Source organism: Vollenhovia emeryi, unplaced genomic scaffold, assembly GCF_000949405.1.
Source record: "Vollenhovia emeryi isolate VEMERY1.0 unplaced genomic scaffold, V.emery_V1.0 DF939130.1, whole genome shotgun sequence".
Taxonomy (NCBI): Eukaryota; Metazoa; Arthropoda; class Insecta; order Hymenoptera; family Formicidae; genus Vollenhovia; species Vollenhovia emeryi.
The window spans coordinates 2,193,503-2,201,687 of NW_011967236.1; positions in this window are offsets into that span (position 1 = coordinate 2,193,503).

The window sequence follows — 8,185 nt, forward strand, 5'->3', positions numbered from 1 at the left end:
TGCCATATTTCTCGTCAGTTAACATTTTTAACTATTTGCTACGCGTAAAACTTATCGTAAGAAAACAAGAAAGAAAGAAATAAATCGCGCGCGCAGAATTAACAAAAATTTATGGTACTTATTGATTAAGCAGAAACAAGACAAATTTTTATACCAATTAGAGATAAAATATTATAGACGAGGTCGTCTCTTCCCTCCATCTCTCTCTCTCCGCGTCTCTTCGCGTCTCTCCCTGTCTCTCCCTGTCTCTTCGCGTCTCTCTCTCTCTCTCTCTCTCTCTCTCTCTCTCTCTCTCTCTCTCTCTCTGGTTTAATTTTTACGTAACACGATTACACAGCGTGTAATACGAATCTTTTTGCTCAATGATTCCTTGCGCTCGGCAAATGCCCGACGTTTCTCAAATCCACTACCGATGACATTACTGTGCCCTAGTGCGGTGCAGTATCGGTAACGTAATGTTCAGAGTATTAAAGTATTATTATGTCTCTGGGGGATTCTTAACATCGACCGCCGTATAATTACCCGCTCGATCGATAGGCCATATTCAACCGATATTCCTCCTTTCTCGCGCCGCGACCCCTTACTTATTTTTTTCTCCGTCTACCCTGCCGATCATGCGTGCGTCGCGTATGATCGCGTATGGCAGAATACGATCGACCGGCTGATTAACCAGCTGAGATGTAACACCTGGGCGGTGCTGCGAGCGATCGCCGCGGCTCTTTTCATCGAGAATACACCCTGCAAGCTTAATATACATCCCCGATAGTCGCGGAAAGCTCTCCCGCGAATCTTCTCGTCACCTTACGTCGACCGTCTCGATATCAGCGTGTTTACAACAGCATTTTCCGACGGAATACACAATTATCTCGGACTTAGCTCGCCGATCGAGTGTACGGCGCAGATCGCACTGGTTTATCTCTGGGCCGTTTCTCGTGGAAATTATTTCAGCCTGTTACGCGCCCGACTTGCCGATCGAAGGGCAAGGCAAATCGACTTCGGAAGTGTTCATGTTTGTACGAACCGCGATCGATGGGACGAACTCGGAGTTTTCCCCGAGGCCGAGTAATCTTCGAAATATGTGGATTTAATAGAATAGATTAAATGGATCGGAGAAAGAGACGGGAAGTCTATGTGTGTGCGAGGAAGAAGGAGAGTTTGCAGCTTTTAAAGTCAATGGACGATCGTTACCCAAGATTACGGGTCGAAGTGGAGTAAAACACTGTGGATTATAAGTTTCAAGGCACTTGGCATAAAAAAGCAAACGCGCGAGGAAGAAAGATAAATAACGGGAGAGGCAGCGGAGAAAAAGAGAGAGAGAGAGTGAGAGAAAAAATGAAAGCTGTCGTTAAAGGCAATCATTACGACAGACGATATTATTAGATGCAATCACGTGTAAATAAAACATTCCAGCGGGACGTTACTGTGTTTGCCAGCAAACATGGTATATCGCAATTAATTACACCGACGCGATTAGGGCTAACAATGATGTAAGGGGTAGAAAGTCTAGGAGGTATGTATGTATTTATATAGGTTGCACCGCCGGCATATTAATAGCGTCGGGTGTTAACACATGTAAGTTTCCTCGCTCGAAGGTTAATCGACTTTGTTGCTTGAGCGACGACTTGATGGCCGGCGATCGGCTCGTCTTGCGATCCCGATCGCGTTCGGCACCGCCATCGGGAGGGGGAAGTTTCGCTGCGCTAGCAGCAAATTATTGAGCTTCGCTTGGCGAACGCTCGCGACGTTTGCGCAGATGCGCGATGTCTTACCAAGCGCGAGGGAGAGCTTGTGCCGTTCACCCCGTGACGGTTCTGCCCTACATCGGGCCGCGCTGTTTTGATCCGCCGCTCGATGCGTCGAAAAGTACGCGTCGACTCGCGAAATGTTGCGCGCGCGCGACCCATATTCGACTTTGAAAAAGGTCCTTGATTAGGGGCACGCGTGAGATTTCCCGGCGCATTTCCTTGTTAACCCTCGTAATACGATATTAAAGGCACCTTTATTAATTGATGTACGGCCCACGCGCGCACATTGATTACGACTGAATATATATTTATTGCGCAATTGAGAGGGCGGTAATTACCAAACCTGCGAGATAGATATTTCTGGGTAATGAACATCGTCGAGTCATTCTCCACCGAACGCAGTTTTATAATTAATACCGCGAGGGGTGTATCAAACCGTTGAAGATCGACGTCGATTACGTCGGTCGACGTGTCGACGTCTAATTCTCCGTTCGTTAAGTTTCTCTATTGATTTTCTCAACGTTGCTTAATGCGGTTTAAGATTAATTGAAATGGCGAAAGAGCCCGCGCTAACTTACGTCGGTGTAAATTATTGAAGAAAAAAAGAAAAGAAAAACGAGAAGTTTCAAAGAGACGAACGTTATTCATACGGTTTGAGGATTTGCTTCGCGCTCGGAAGGTGCTCTGCATTTCCGCGCGTGCAGCTCGGAAATAATTTATTATCTTCGAACCAGTTGGGAGTCCCAGCTAGACAAAGTGATATCCCCGGCTGTTTTCATATTTTATTTTAACAAAGATGAAATTACCACGATAAATTAATAAGAAATTAAAACGGAAGGAATCAGATTCGCGAGCCTTCTATTGCGAAGAAATCGCTCTTTATTAAAAAGAGAAAACAGGAAACGATGAACCGTTTCTCTCCGAAACTTGAATGTTCGAAATTGGTTCGAGTATACGATATTAATTAAGGACTGGCTTCATAATTATTTATATGATTTAATTGATTTATCATGACGTATCATAACGTAAGGAACATTAAAGAGGTAATTGAATAAAAAAATACATATCGCGCATATTTACAAAAGTAAAGTTTTATCGTTTTCCAATATTATAAATTATATCAATACACGTGTGAATAATAAATGAATCATTGGTTTGGAAAAGGGCACGAATCTTATTACCCCTCGGGAAATCGACGAAAAGTCGTTCGACGTTTAGATTTTTGCACGCTCGCGGCACGTAACGTTTGCAAACTACGAGCCACCTTCTCGGTGATACCGCAAATAAGTATATTAATGTTGCAAATTAACTCGTGCCTTCCTCGAGGCCACTGATTCAATTGCGTAACGAAGTTAACGCACACGTGCGTGCGACATTCGCGTTACCTTGACCATTAAAGCTTAAACTCGATAAATCTCTATGTGAATGCGACGCCTCTCGTCGCGAGGCCGCGCGGGTACGTCGCTGCAAGATAACTTTGCGAGAGTGCAGTCTTTTCTTTCAACTGCGTAGCGCATCGACGTATAATACAACCTTAGCCACCCGCGTTGTTCGGAGTCAGGTCGCATTATTCAATTTGCCACTCAATTCCTTACCGTCGCTCCACGCCCGTGAAGCGAATTCAAATCTGAAGAGAATGCCGCGCCTCCTGCAAAGTAGTCTCGGTTCGCGAAAATTACCGAGAGAGTGCAGTTCTTAATACGATCGCCACGTGAATACTCCCGCATTAAAAATATTACCCTCGAACGGTATCTGCACTCGAAAAAATATCTTACTAAGGGCCTGAGCAGAATGGCTGTCTTGTATTCTTAAGTCACAGTTATTGTGCGTTCCCCAGCGGAAAAAATTTCTATAAATAACCACAAATAATTGACTTGAAATGGAAATTTGTAGAAATTTTTATATCTTCGTTGAGACATTAATTTTTTTGTAAAAATATCTACGAAATAGCTACGACAAATTACAACGTTCTCGAATCAAGAAATTATTGCAAGTAGTATTTCATGAAAATGTACAATTTTGTAAAAATTAGTACAAAATTTAACTAGTTTAAGAAATTTGAGAAGCAACAAAATCTGAAAGAATTAAAACATCTGCTTACTTGTAGAATATTATAAAAATTAACAAAAGTGTTTTAATTCTAGCATTTTCATGTTGATTTTTATAACACTTTCTAAATTTACGTAGAATTTCTTTCTGGCGGGTATATTTAATTTTTTAGTAGAATTTTGTAGAATTATTTCCGGCGGGGTTACTTTAAGACAAAGATTTAAAACATAAAACATTGTCTTAAAAGTACGAGACAGTCTGCTCAGGCCCTAACGCAAGTAGATTTCTACCAACATTATCTTAAGTTCATCTTTAGATACTCCATAGTCAATAAAATATTCCATACAGCATCTTTAGATAAATTCAAGGCGGTCTTGACTATAAGATCTGACTATGAATACCGACCTAGGTGTCGCAACAAAAATGTATCGCTATTCTGTGTATCTATTGGAAAATTGTTTGTAGCCCACAATAGCAGCAACATTCCAGCAATATCCCCTGGAACGTTTCGGTTTCGTGACTAAATATTAATCGTTCGCATTGAATAAAAATAAATTTCGGTACAATAGCTAGAACAAACTTCGTAAGCAACGTAACTGTTTATTTAGTTGTTTACAGTACGAGGGGGAGAGGTTATTGTATGCTAAATATAGCATTAAAAAAATTAATTGGCAATCGTTCGTCGATTTGTACGTCTCGGTTATTTTTCACACTTAGAAAATTGTTGCTGCAGTCGCAAGATAATTTTTCTCGCCTCGAAGGCTCCCGCTGCAAACGCGGGGTCATTTTATACCGCGTTAGCTGCGCTAATTGCGACAGTTAGACGAACGCTGGGAAACATTGTGACGGCCATGCATCCTCGGCTCGCGATAAGCGTGCCGCCCCGATTGCTCGAAACAAGGAAAGTGTCACCGTGCTATCCGAGTAATTACGGGCCGGCAGCAGTGACAGCTTAGCTTAATTAACCGTAGTAATTCCCTTTCTAATGCGAACTGCAATACAGGCTTGCAGCTAATGGTATGCATAACGTTCCGTCTCCACTTTAATGAGAATCTCTAATGAATTGAACGGTAATAACATTTTCGAGGTAGGTCTCGCTTTTACAAAGGTGTACCTTTAAACGCTGCGAAAATAAAAATCCTCACCTCGCGAGTCCAAGTTTCTCCGAGTCGCTCTTGTCTCCCGAAAGACCGCAATCCTCTTCTCAACACAATACAGATCGTAGCTGGTAATACACGTAATGTTTCATCCTCGCAATTTTAACGAGACTCTTCAACGAACTTAATATCGGCGTTGAAACAAGAATTCATCAAGGGAGGTCTCGTTTCGCGAGGAACGCAACGCTGCTAAAAGCTGAAAATCACCCAATCAAATCGCTCTAAATCGCCCTACGAGAGAAATCTCACCGTTGAACCGAGACATTTAACATTGACGACGGCAGTTATGCTAATCTCCAAATTGTCGCTTCGAACGTTCACGTCACGACCGGGTATTTTGCGCGACGCGTACGCGAGTTTAACGAACCGTAAATCCAAATCAGGTCCGCGCGGAGGAGGAAAGGGCAAAAATAAAAAGAGACCAAAAAATGCAAGGGGAAGGTACCTGTCGGACGGGGAAGAGGGTGATGCACAAAAGAGCGACCGCGCGCGGTCTCCGGTGTTGTCCGGTATCTCGCCGGAAGATGCACTTACGGGGGTGGCCGATGCGACGTGTGCGGATGAACGAGCCACCGGGTCCGTCATTTCGGGCGGGCGACGACCGCGTTTCGTGGACAGGTCGCACCTTACGTTGCGCCGGAGCGCATCACATCCGGCCGGCCCCGAACGCGCGAGGGTTGATTGACCGCCGTTGGCACAGAGAGCGCAGTGCACTATCGATTATACGTCTGGCAGCGGCGGCACGTGGTGCCCGCCTTCGACTAGGCCAGTGTGCGCGCGGCCCTACGCCCTATCGCAGGGGGCAACCAGCCGCGCTCGCTCGGCGCATGTTTATCGGTGCTTTTACGGGGCCGATAAGGATCCCGCCGGCGCGTCGCGCCGCGCGCGAAGCTCCCGGCGTTCGAGGAGTAGCCGCGTCCCCGCCGAGACGCCGCGGCTGTCGGCCGCACGTCCCTAGGGGCATGTCCCGCGGAAGTATTCCGCATTTTCCGCTGGCGGCGGAGCATCGCCGCCGCGCCGGTGCTTTAAATCATTGAAAGTTATCACCTTCGATAATCGCGGGGCCAGGGGATTCCATCTCGGACAATCGGGACACGGAAAGAAAAATTCGCAGCTGGAAGCTGCATGTGGCAACTATAGATTTCAGTTGTAAAATATGGACAGCTGATATTTGGTTGGGCTAGCTAAGTTATTTCGCTACTGCGCCTATATTGTATTAGCTGCGATACAGCAAACCGTTTGCTGTGGTTTAGAAAGTTGTAGTTGTGGCGGCAAAATATTTTTAGCAAACCATGATTAGCTACTGTAGCGAAAAAAAAAATTTTTTTATCAACGAAGCTCTCGCTGTAGCCCTGCTTTTCTCTCCTTCGTTATTTACGTTTTGTACAATCTTTTTTTTTTAATATAAATAAGACACCTGCAGATACCGTTAATGTTGTACGAAAATGTACTGCTGGGCGAAATTTGCTCGCTACGTCGAGCACGTTTATCCGTGGCCGGGGTTTAATTCCCAAAGGTGTTACCACTTGTACGATCGAACCAAGTCACGAAGAGGATAAAAAGAATCGCGTATTCCGAATCTTTCGCTCTCCGGCGACGTTCGGTCGTGAACATATCTTTTCCCTCATTTGAATATATATTATCTTTTAAGCGCTCTTATTTTAGCTCGTAAACATATTCCGGATTCAAAGCTGTCTACAAAAGCTGTACTTTTCATAAATACATATCGAACAGATTGAAGAAGTCAATTGTCACGGACGGGGAGGGGGGATTAGAACGCGCGTAGATGAAGAAATCAGAACGATCGCGATAAGCCTAGCTCGCGAGATTGATCAACGAAAAATTCGCGAGGCCGATTTCTTTCCCCTCAACGGTTGTAAATCAGTTAATTATGGGAACGTATCTCCGCTCGGCGGCTTATCTTAAAGAAAGTTTAATTTATCGGGGCTAACACTAACCGACATTGTTACAGTCGCTAAACCGGCGGACCTTAAATCATCCGGAATCTTGCATGCGCGAAGAAAATGAATTCGCCGCAGTCACGCGAATCGCCGCTACGTGCCGAGTTCGGCCGAGCGAGTTACCGTTTCTTTCGCGGAATAAATCAGTCTCGGTGGCAAAAATTAGCCGCCATTAAAATGCGCAAGATACAAATATATATTTCTCTGTATATACGTCCGCGGCTATAGTTATATAATTCCATTGTACCTGCGCTCCACATCCTCCTTCCGACGCGAGCTGCCTCCAATTATTCCCGGGTCCCTATTTCCTCGCGAGTCACTCACGCCATGCATACGCAAACGCGCACGAATGACGTTCGTCCCGTTCACCAGTTTCGATCTCGACGTAAGGCGGCGTGAATCCTCCAGTCGTTGAAAAAAACAGTCGCACCAAAGGTGATCCAGGTCTCGCGTTACGTTAATTGAATCAGAAAGAAGAGGAAAATCAATAGGGAAGCCTGATAAACGGAGAATTAGACAGTGACACGCCGACCTCTGGATACATCTCGAGCGTTTTGCGATACTAATTATACTTTATGCGGGTGAGAAATGATTTGACGATAACGATTATGTGGCGTGTTACGCTATCGATTGCGCAGTTAAAGTTAGAAGCGTCAAAGGAGCCGAGGGCGGAGTAAGCTCGGGCTCGGATCGAACGTACACACAGGCGTTGGCAATAATCTTTTTATTTATTAAGAAAAATCTCCCTGTTATATTAGCGTCGTTGAGTAAGTACCGTGTCAGTTTCGCGCGAGGATAAACATATCTCGGCGTAGTTTGTTCTCTCGCATAATTCCGCACGCGCGTATAGCAAAATAAATCGGATATCTTCTTTCTTTCTTTTTTTTCTTCTTTCTCTGTACGAAATTGTCGTTGCGGCGAGTCGCCTTTCTGGACGAGTCGTTTATCCAAGGCGCTTTACAAAGGATGCCGTCGCGTAAATATCGTACAATTAAATACATCGAGGATAAATAGGTCGTCGTTCCATATCCGTACGGTTTTTAAGAGGCTTACATCCGAACGGGGAGTGTGACTAATGCTTGCAATTATATTAGAATGGCAAGAAAAGCCGCATTCAAACCGCCTTACACGCTAATATTTATATAATATAATTCATCACAGCAATAAACAAAATATACGTGTGCGCATATGGATGTACAAAACTCGTGAGTTATCGCCTCTCTCGCATCTTTCTCCTCTCTCTCTCTCTCACACATACTCGCTCTCTCTCTCT